The sequence below is a fragment of the Antedon bifida genome, chromosome 11, assembly GCF_963402885.1.
Source record: "Antedon bifida chromosome 11, ecAntBifi1.1, whole genome shotgun sequence".
Classification (NCBI taxonomy): Eukaryota; Metazoa; Echinodermata; class Crinoidea; order Comatulida; family Antedonidae; genus Antedon; species Antedon bifida.
This window is the reverse complement of record NC_136236.1, coordinates 14,536,633-14,545,007: the sequence shown is the minus strand read 5'-3', so window position 1 is coordinate 14,545,007 and position 8,375 is coordinate 14,536,633. Positions and strand designations below refer to the sequence as shown.

General features: G+C 30.3%; 1 protein-coding gene across 5 annotated transcripts in view; it reads right to left on the bottom strand.

Moving 5' to 3' along the window:
- The window catches only part of LOC144855979 (synapsin-like), a 229,404-nt gene that overhangs the window by 182,671 nt on the left and 38,358 nt on the right, over window positions 1–8,375 (bottom strand). The gene's annotated exons all lie outside the window — the stretch shown is intronic.

Genomic DNA, 8,375 nt, shown 5'->3' with positions numbered 1-8,375 from the left:
TGGTTGCCTATCTTTTTGCTAATTTGAACCCAATAGTCATTTTGGCCACAGTTTAATCTAATTGCAATTGAATTTTAAAAAGTTCATGACATAACAAATGACCTTTAAAATAAAGTGCAATCCATCTAAATAAAAAAATATTCATTGCTGGCTTTGTGGTATAGTTTTCAATTATTAAAATTAAACAATAACCATTGTTTATACCGTAGGAAATTCGAAAATGCAAATAATATGATAAAGCAAATGTAAAGTACTTTTACTGATAAACCTAAAATATATAGATCTAATTATTCCCTTGTTGCCATGGAGATACGACAATAATAAATATTAAGTAATCGCAAGTTTAATTAAGATTGATATCATGTGTTCGGACTGACGTGAATGTTGGGAAGTGGCTTAATTATTGTTTGTAGTATGAAGCTGGTGTTCATATTTTGGTGCAATTGTTGGTTTTGATGAAGTGTGTGTACGTGAGCGTAGCCATGGTGAAGCTGAAATTTCTGGTCAATTATATTATATTTAAAAAGAATCTTTTTTGGATTAATCTGAATTTATTTTTAGTTTATTTTTTTAATCCTATTTGTTGAAGATTTAGATGAAGATAGAATATTTATATGAAAATGAGGAAGATGATAGTAATGATTATAATGATGTAGTACTAATAAATTTAATATTTCATGAAAAAATACATAATGAATTCTAAAATCCATAACATATTCACATTCTCTGGTCTCATGGTATAAAAAGTAACATCGTTATATCACACACATTCTCTAGTCTTGTCCAATAGTATTCAATATTATTCCAATTACCAATTCAATTCTGTTATTTTTACCATTTTGCTTTAAGTTGTGCATATTTCATGCAAGTCTATCTACCATTGAATAAACAAGACTCAAATAGTCTTGCATTCGCTTATTTCCTATGAATGAATGTGAAGTTTGACTATCAGTTGTGCCGTTGGCTACCGAGAAATAGGCGAAGGACAATTTAGTTTGGCCGAGATATGCTAGTGGAAGCAGATGTGAACATTAGTGGAATCAATGAGGCATACCCAACATTATCCTTAATATATACAGTATAAAAATTATTATTACATATATACACCCAAGTGACTCAATTGTAGGGCACCTGTATATAAAACATAGAGTTCCAAGTACAAGTCATATTTAGGGAGCCCTTTTTTCATAATCGCATCTTTTACTATATTTCACTTATTTAATTATTTATACAGCATGTTAATGGAAGCTTTAAGTGTTTCTCTGTTAAAATTTAATATCTTTGGAGAAAAGGTATTAATTTGGTTTAAACCACGACTAAAAGCCTGTTTGAAAGAGGAAATAAATGTATAAAAAATGTCTCAACATTGTTTATTTCCATCTTTTTATCTCCTAATAAAGTCAAGCAAAAATATATCTCAGTGATATCATAGTAATTTACATACAATGTGTAATACATACAGATGCCCAGTTTGGTTTCATAAGCATCTCCTAGGACTATTACACAACCAACCACGATTCTCTAAAGGGATTGACTAGACTGGAGATTTAAAAACCCTGTACTACAAATACCAAGTAAAAAGCTTAATTTAAATGATAGTTACGGAAGACTAACACACCAGATGTCCGAGTTACATAACTTTACAACTACGTGTCTGTTCTATTGTACCTTACCTACAATCTCTCAAAATATAATACTAATGTAATTTTCTAAACCAACAATGATGTCAGTTTCCTTCCGTAGTTCCCTATATAATTTGAACTTGAAAAAAACCCCGCCTACACACTTGTTTGAAAAAACTTATAATAGTTTAAAGGGGTTTTTTTTCACTCATAGTAAGAAAATTGCACAAAAAAAATGATAAATAATGTACTAAATATAATATCATTTTCTCAAGTATGACGATATATTTTAGGAGGTATTTTATTTCAGAAAGATTTCTGAAATAAGAAACATACATTTTTGTTTATGAATATTATTTATATAAAAAATCATATGAATGTGTATTCTAAAGCTCTGTCTGCACTATCAAACTAGCTTGAAAAAGCTTAAATATGTTAGTGATATGACATCATAATGTCCATATATGGGCACATCACATTTTTTTGTCACATAAAGTTTAGTGTAGACAGAGCTTTACATAAAATTTATGATGAAACCTTTCCAGAATTCTCTTTGACAATAAAAGCCACGTAGACCATAAATTTAAAGAAATTCAATTTATTTTACATAATTATATTTTTCCATTGTATTTTAAGAAGCAATTAAGTACACATAACCTTGATTAACCTTTTTTAATTAATCTTCTTAACGACAATCTTGGGGAATAACGCTCCGGATCTCTCATTAAACATTGCCCTAATGGTGGTAGATTTATATAAAGCATTAAATAATATATCTATGCGCTGGGATGAACTAAGAACTGAATTGAGGTTAAGAAGAAGTTAGTGCATTTTCAATGCTATACCTAATATATAAATGAAAATATTTTGAGATTGAAATTCGGTTTGAAGGAAAAGAATAAAATGAGATCTTTGTATATGATATCAATAAATTTAATTAAATTGTCAATATTTCCTTACACATTTATTAGTGCCGTTCATTTTATATCAAATTAGGGTTTCAAAATTCCACACAGTTGCCTCAAAAGAGGTTTTTTTCCTTTTATAGTAAACTGTAATAATTATAAATGCAAATGTACAATTACTCAATTTTATTTACACAAATAACAAATGTAGTAATTTTATTTGGGTTATTTTTAAAGACCTTTATATTTTAAGAGGAATATGTTCGAATACAAAAAAAAGAGCTGGCAATAGAATAATATAGTAAACGATATCAATTTTTCATCTCAGATTAGTGTATTGCATTTATATATCTCATTTAATAAATCACAAAACGTATCATCACCAAAATGTGTGGGGATGAAACAGGGTTGTTCTTTTCATTTTATAAAATACTTTAATAACAAAACCAATTTCAAACATTTTTACAACTTCAATATTCTGCTTATCATAGAATTTTTCATTTCCAAGATTTTATTACTTTTTCAATAAACTCTATATTTATATTGAATTCTGTAATATATTTAAATTAAATTCTCAAAATGAGGCTGCTGTAGGAAAATTTGATTAAATTTCCGATTCAATTGCTGAGACTATTTATAAATTTATTCTTTAAAACAGTCTTTTTTAAGAGAAATCGTGTCAATATGTTCATTCTGCGGTTGTCATGTGGATCAAAGGATTTCATACATCTATAATGATGTATTCTAAAACTTATTATCAACTAAGGAATATTCTGAATTAATTAATTAGATATTTGTGACTGGACATAAGAGACTAATCAAGGCTAACTTGTTTCATTTTTCCGTATCCTCATTATATAAATTCAATATATATTCAGTATCGTTATGGCGACCAGCATTCTCATGAATTATTCATGATTTCTATGTAAAATAATTCATTAATTCATTAAGCCAAGATTACTTGAAGTGATGAAAAAATATGTAAGGCTTGATGAGTTGCAGCTAAACCTAGTTAATACAGGGTCAACCGAATCAACGTAAATTTGCTATCTGATTTGAGTAAAGACGGTATATTATAATATCATTAGTGCTATTTTGTGGACATAATAGTCCATCATAATAACCTAGGAGCCTTGAGAGTATTAGATTAAATTCAGATCTTACCAAATCTAGCAACAAGAATATTTACTGCCAGAGTAAAAATCAAAATATACATTAATAACTGCAAATAAAAATACCGGTATCGTACCAAGACTTTGGTATAAACTCTCACTCTCTTAAAACAAAATAGGTTTTAATTTAAATAAAAATTAAAGAAGAAAGAAGAGAAATTGTTTAGTGCACTTGTTATTTAATAGCTGCTCAACAGTATAATATCAATTTTTTAAATTCTTATATTAACATTCGTTTACAAATTTGATTGGTTAAAAATACCATATATACTGTATTATTTGTAAATGTAAAGATATTGGCTAAATAAATATAACTACAATAAAAGTAAATATTATTTTATTATTATTTCATGGCCAATTATGGTAAACATAAGGAAACATTCTAATAAAACACATCTAGGGGGTATACAGTTTCTAAGCAACAGACAATAATACAACCATTGTGAAAGTATTATTATATAAAGAATGATATCAATCGATCATGTTCATGTACTTTTTACACTTGTTGTATAGAAAACATCAATGCACAAGTTTAAAGAATCATTATTGCCTTATTGGTATCTGATGTATTGTGTCTTTTTATTGGATCATTTTTAGTAGCTAAATGGACCCCCTCTTAGATGTGTGCTAGATAAATACATACTACAGTATAATGAATATAAATCCAAAGGCAAATTACTGAAAAAATGACAATGCTGTGGGTATCAGTGGCTGGAGACAAAATAAAATAAGCAAAAAGATAAATCAAAACAATAAAGTAAAACAGCCAGAAAAATTAGCAGAGCTTTCAGAGCAACACTAGCCCTTCATCAGTGCAAGTCAATATACTATAATGAATATAAATATATATAAATCTATAAATGAAAAAGATGCTATAGTTATAAAATTCGAATGTACTACAGGCTGTTTTATGAGGAGTACCGCAATCTTCAGGTGCTTGCCGCTGAATATATAGATCTACGCTATTAGGTTTTCTATGATGTATGAATGGTAGAAAGAATTATCTGTGATTTCCGATATAAAGCTTCTTGCCGTCAGGCATGCACATCGAAGGATAGAAGGAAATACATATGATATTGTTGCTTCATATTAATGTGCCTTAAGATTGTCATGGGCCAGTAACTTTGAATGCAATAACATCAATAGAAGAATCCGGAGAGCTATAAATATTTGTGATTATTATGGCCAGTAGATTTGTTTGGTATTGATTTTGATGGGTGAAATCTACATGAATGTATGACTGTACGAATGGATGATAATAGGTTTGAATTAGTCAGGAAATTACTAGAAAAACTAGACATGAAACTCGTCACTTTGACGAGTTAGTTATCCGCACAACGACAAACGCCACGTGCACGTCATACGTTGGAATATTGCACACAGATAAAGATTATGGCATTATGACAAGAACTGAAGAATATGATATGCTGTTAGTGCTGAATTCTGTCAATTTGTGTCATATAGTATATACATGCAAAGAGTATAATCTGTATACATATTACATACAGTGTAGAATAGGTGAAATTACGGGACCCGCCATTTATTCCAATTTTTAACATGGCGACGGTATCAAAATGAAACACTTAAATAGCAATTTCTGGAGGAAATTATCTCAGGAACAACATATTAACGTGTAGAAGAAATTTGAATACGTAAAATATAGATGCGCACCCTTTTAAATGTGATGAACTATTACGCAAAATATGAAAATACGACTTTTTTTATTCAACTGGCCATATGATGACGTCACAACATCCGATTGGCAAAATGTTTACATGAATTCGTATCTACAATCCAATAGCTTCCAGAAAACGTTTTAATCGTGATTATCACATTTTATTCTTACGAGCTATTACAGATTAAAATTTACTGTAAAGATGAAATTAATGACCCACGTAATTAAAATTTTTAGGCATGATGACGTCATAAAAATTAAAATATTTTTATCTCATGCTAAAGAAAGTTGATTGACCTACACAATATATAAATTTAGGAGAAAAAGGAATACAGATAAGCGTGATGCGCTCCATTGAATGTGATGAGCAATAACGAAAGAGACAAAAATCCTATATTTTACATTCGTGTGGCCATACGATGACGTCACAATGTTTTTTTAGCCTTATCGATGCATGATCCGATATCTACAACTCATCAACTTCTAGATTTTGTAATAAAAATAAACGGTTCACGGTTTACTTTAGAAACTATGACTGTTTAAAAAAAGACATAATTTTGACGATTTTTTAAGCTTTTTCATAAAAAATGCGCACGAATTGTCTAATTCAACGTGTTCGTATGGCGTTATTTAAACTGGAAAAGGTCTAAATTGTTTTCAAAATTACTAGGAAAGACTTGAAAAATATAATTCAAGAGAAAAAAATATGTTTTTAACGCTACGTGCGCACCGCGTGCGTAAAAAATTGCGCGCCCGTGGGAATTTTTGACATGCTCAAAATGACAAGAAACGCATAAAAAGTTGATTAGAAATTAATTTTGCGCATTTTGAAATTTTAAATGCGCGTGCACGCGTAACTTCTTGTGAAACATGCCATTTTTAATCCGTAGAAAGTTTGCCCCTGATATGACTTAAATTTTGTCAAAGTGTCAATACTAAATGACTTTTGGTTTTTAATCTATAATCAATCATTGAAATTCATAAAATTGCGCGTAAGTCACGTTGCGCAACTATGACGTCATTCAAAAATAGGAGGTGCACAACTTCACGTAAATGCCCATATGTTGTCAAAGTTATGAAATGTTATGTTTACAGATTTTAGAGAAACGCGACTCACAAAAAGGAAGGAAGGATCCAAGAATAATACAGAAAAACTAGATTTGAACTCGTCACTTTGACGAGTTCGGGTTATCCGCGCAAACGCAACATGCACATACGTTAAAAATATATGAACGCCGACAATTATTATGCCATCCTATGACATGAATTAAATATGTTTACAGTGCTGAATTGTACCTAATATGTAGCATACAGCATATTACAGTATTTACAGAATACACTGTATATGTTATATACAGTGCAGCATAGACGAAATTACGAGACCCATCTTTTAAATCCAATTATTAACAAGATGACGTCATCAAATTGACATATAAAGATAACAATTTTTGAAGATAATTATCTAAATAATTACATTAATACAAATTTGAAGAATTTTGAGCACGTAAAAGTGAGATGCGCTCTCGTTTAAACGCAATGAACTTTTACGCAAGAGATGAAAATATGACTTTTTGAATTCAACTGGCCATATGATGACGTCACAACATATGATTGGCAAAATATTCACATGAATTTGTATCTACAATCCAATAGCTTCCAGAAAACGTTTTAATCATGTTTATCACTTTTTATTCTGACGAGTTATAACAGATTGAAATTTACTGTAAAGATGAAAATAGGTGACCCACGTTATTTACATTTTTAGACATGATGACGTCATAAAAATTAAAATATTTTTAACTCATGCGAAAGATAGTTGATTGACCTAGACAGTATTAAAATATATGAGGAAATGGAATACGTATAAGCGAGATGCGCTCTATTTAATGTAATGAGCAATAACGAAACAGTCAAAAATCCAATATTTTACATTCGTTTGGCCATACGATGACGTCATAACATCCGAGGGGTAAAGATTCTGCATGAATTCATATCTACAACATATCTGCTTCTATATTAAAGACCCCTTCCCTGCAATTTTGGACGTTTTTTGGAAAATAATACATATATATCACTTTAAAAACATTAAACCATGTCATTTCTTGTCTTAAATGTACGTTTTATGGTAAATTATGATAAAAAGTGAGAAACAATGCACTACCTAAGTAGCTTGCGGCGATCGACCTCTCGTGGACGGTCTTAGGCCTAGCCTAGCTAGGCTTAGTTTTGTAGGCCTAGCTGGTAAACATCGGTAACGTACGAACATCGTACGCGAGCTATATACCTAGCCTGATGTTGTATAGTTGCTGCATTAATTGTCTTTCTATTTTTGCCAGACTCCGTTGATACAAATTGGGGAAAACCCGGTATTTTCGCTGAAAAGTTAGGAGTCTTCCATTTGTTTTGGCCTCACGATCGATCGAAAAGTGGGCGAATTACAGGTGAAAAACAAAAATATCAATCCGCGCGCAATGCATTTTGGGATTTATAGCGGGCCGCTATAATTATTAGAATCGACTTATTTTTCACATTTTTAACCGTTTAAAGACGAAAAAAGTTATCGCAATAGGACCATATAGTATTATTTTTACATTAAATATAGTTTGTGATCTTAAATTAGATCTAAAAAACGTAGGGAATGGGGCTTTAAATTAAAAAAATTGGGGTTAACGGTTGATCCTGAGGAGCTATAATAGATTCAAAATAGGCAAAATTTGGACAAAATTTTGTCACTTTTGCAACTAAAACGCGCGCAAATGGTCTAAATCAACGTGTTCGTATGACGTCATTTTAATTTGAAATGATGTAAATCTTTTTTAAAATGACTAAGAAAGGCTGTAAAATCATAATTCAAGAAAAAAACACATGATTTTTATGCTCCGTGCGCACCTTACGCGTAATTTTTTTCGCGCGCGTGGGAATTTTTTACATGCTCAAAATGTCATGATCAGCGTAGAAAGTTGATTAGAAATTAATTTTGCGCATTTTTCAATTTTAAATG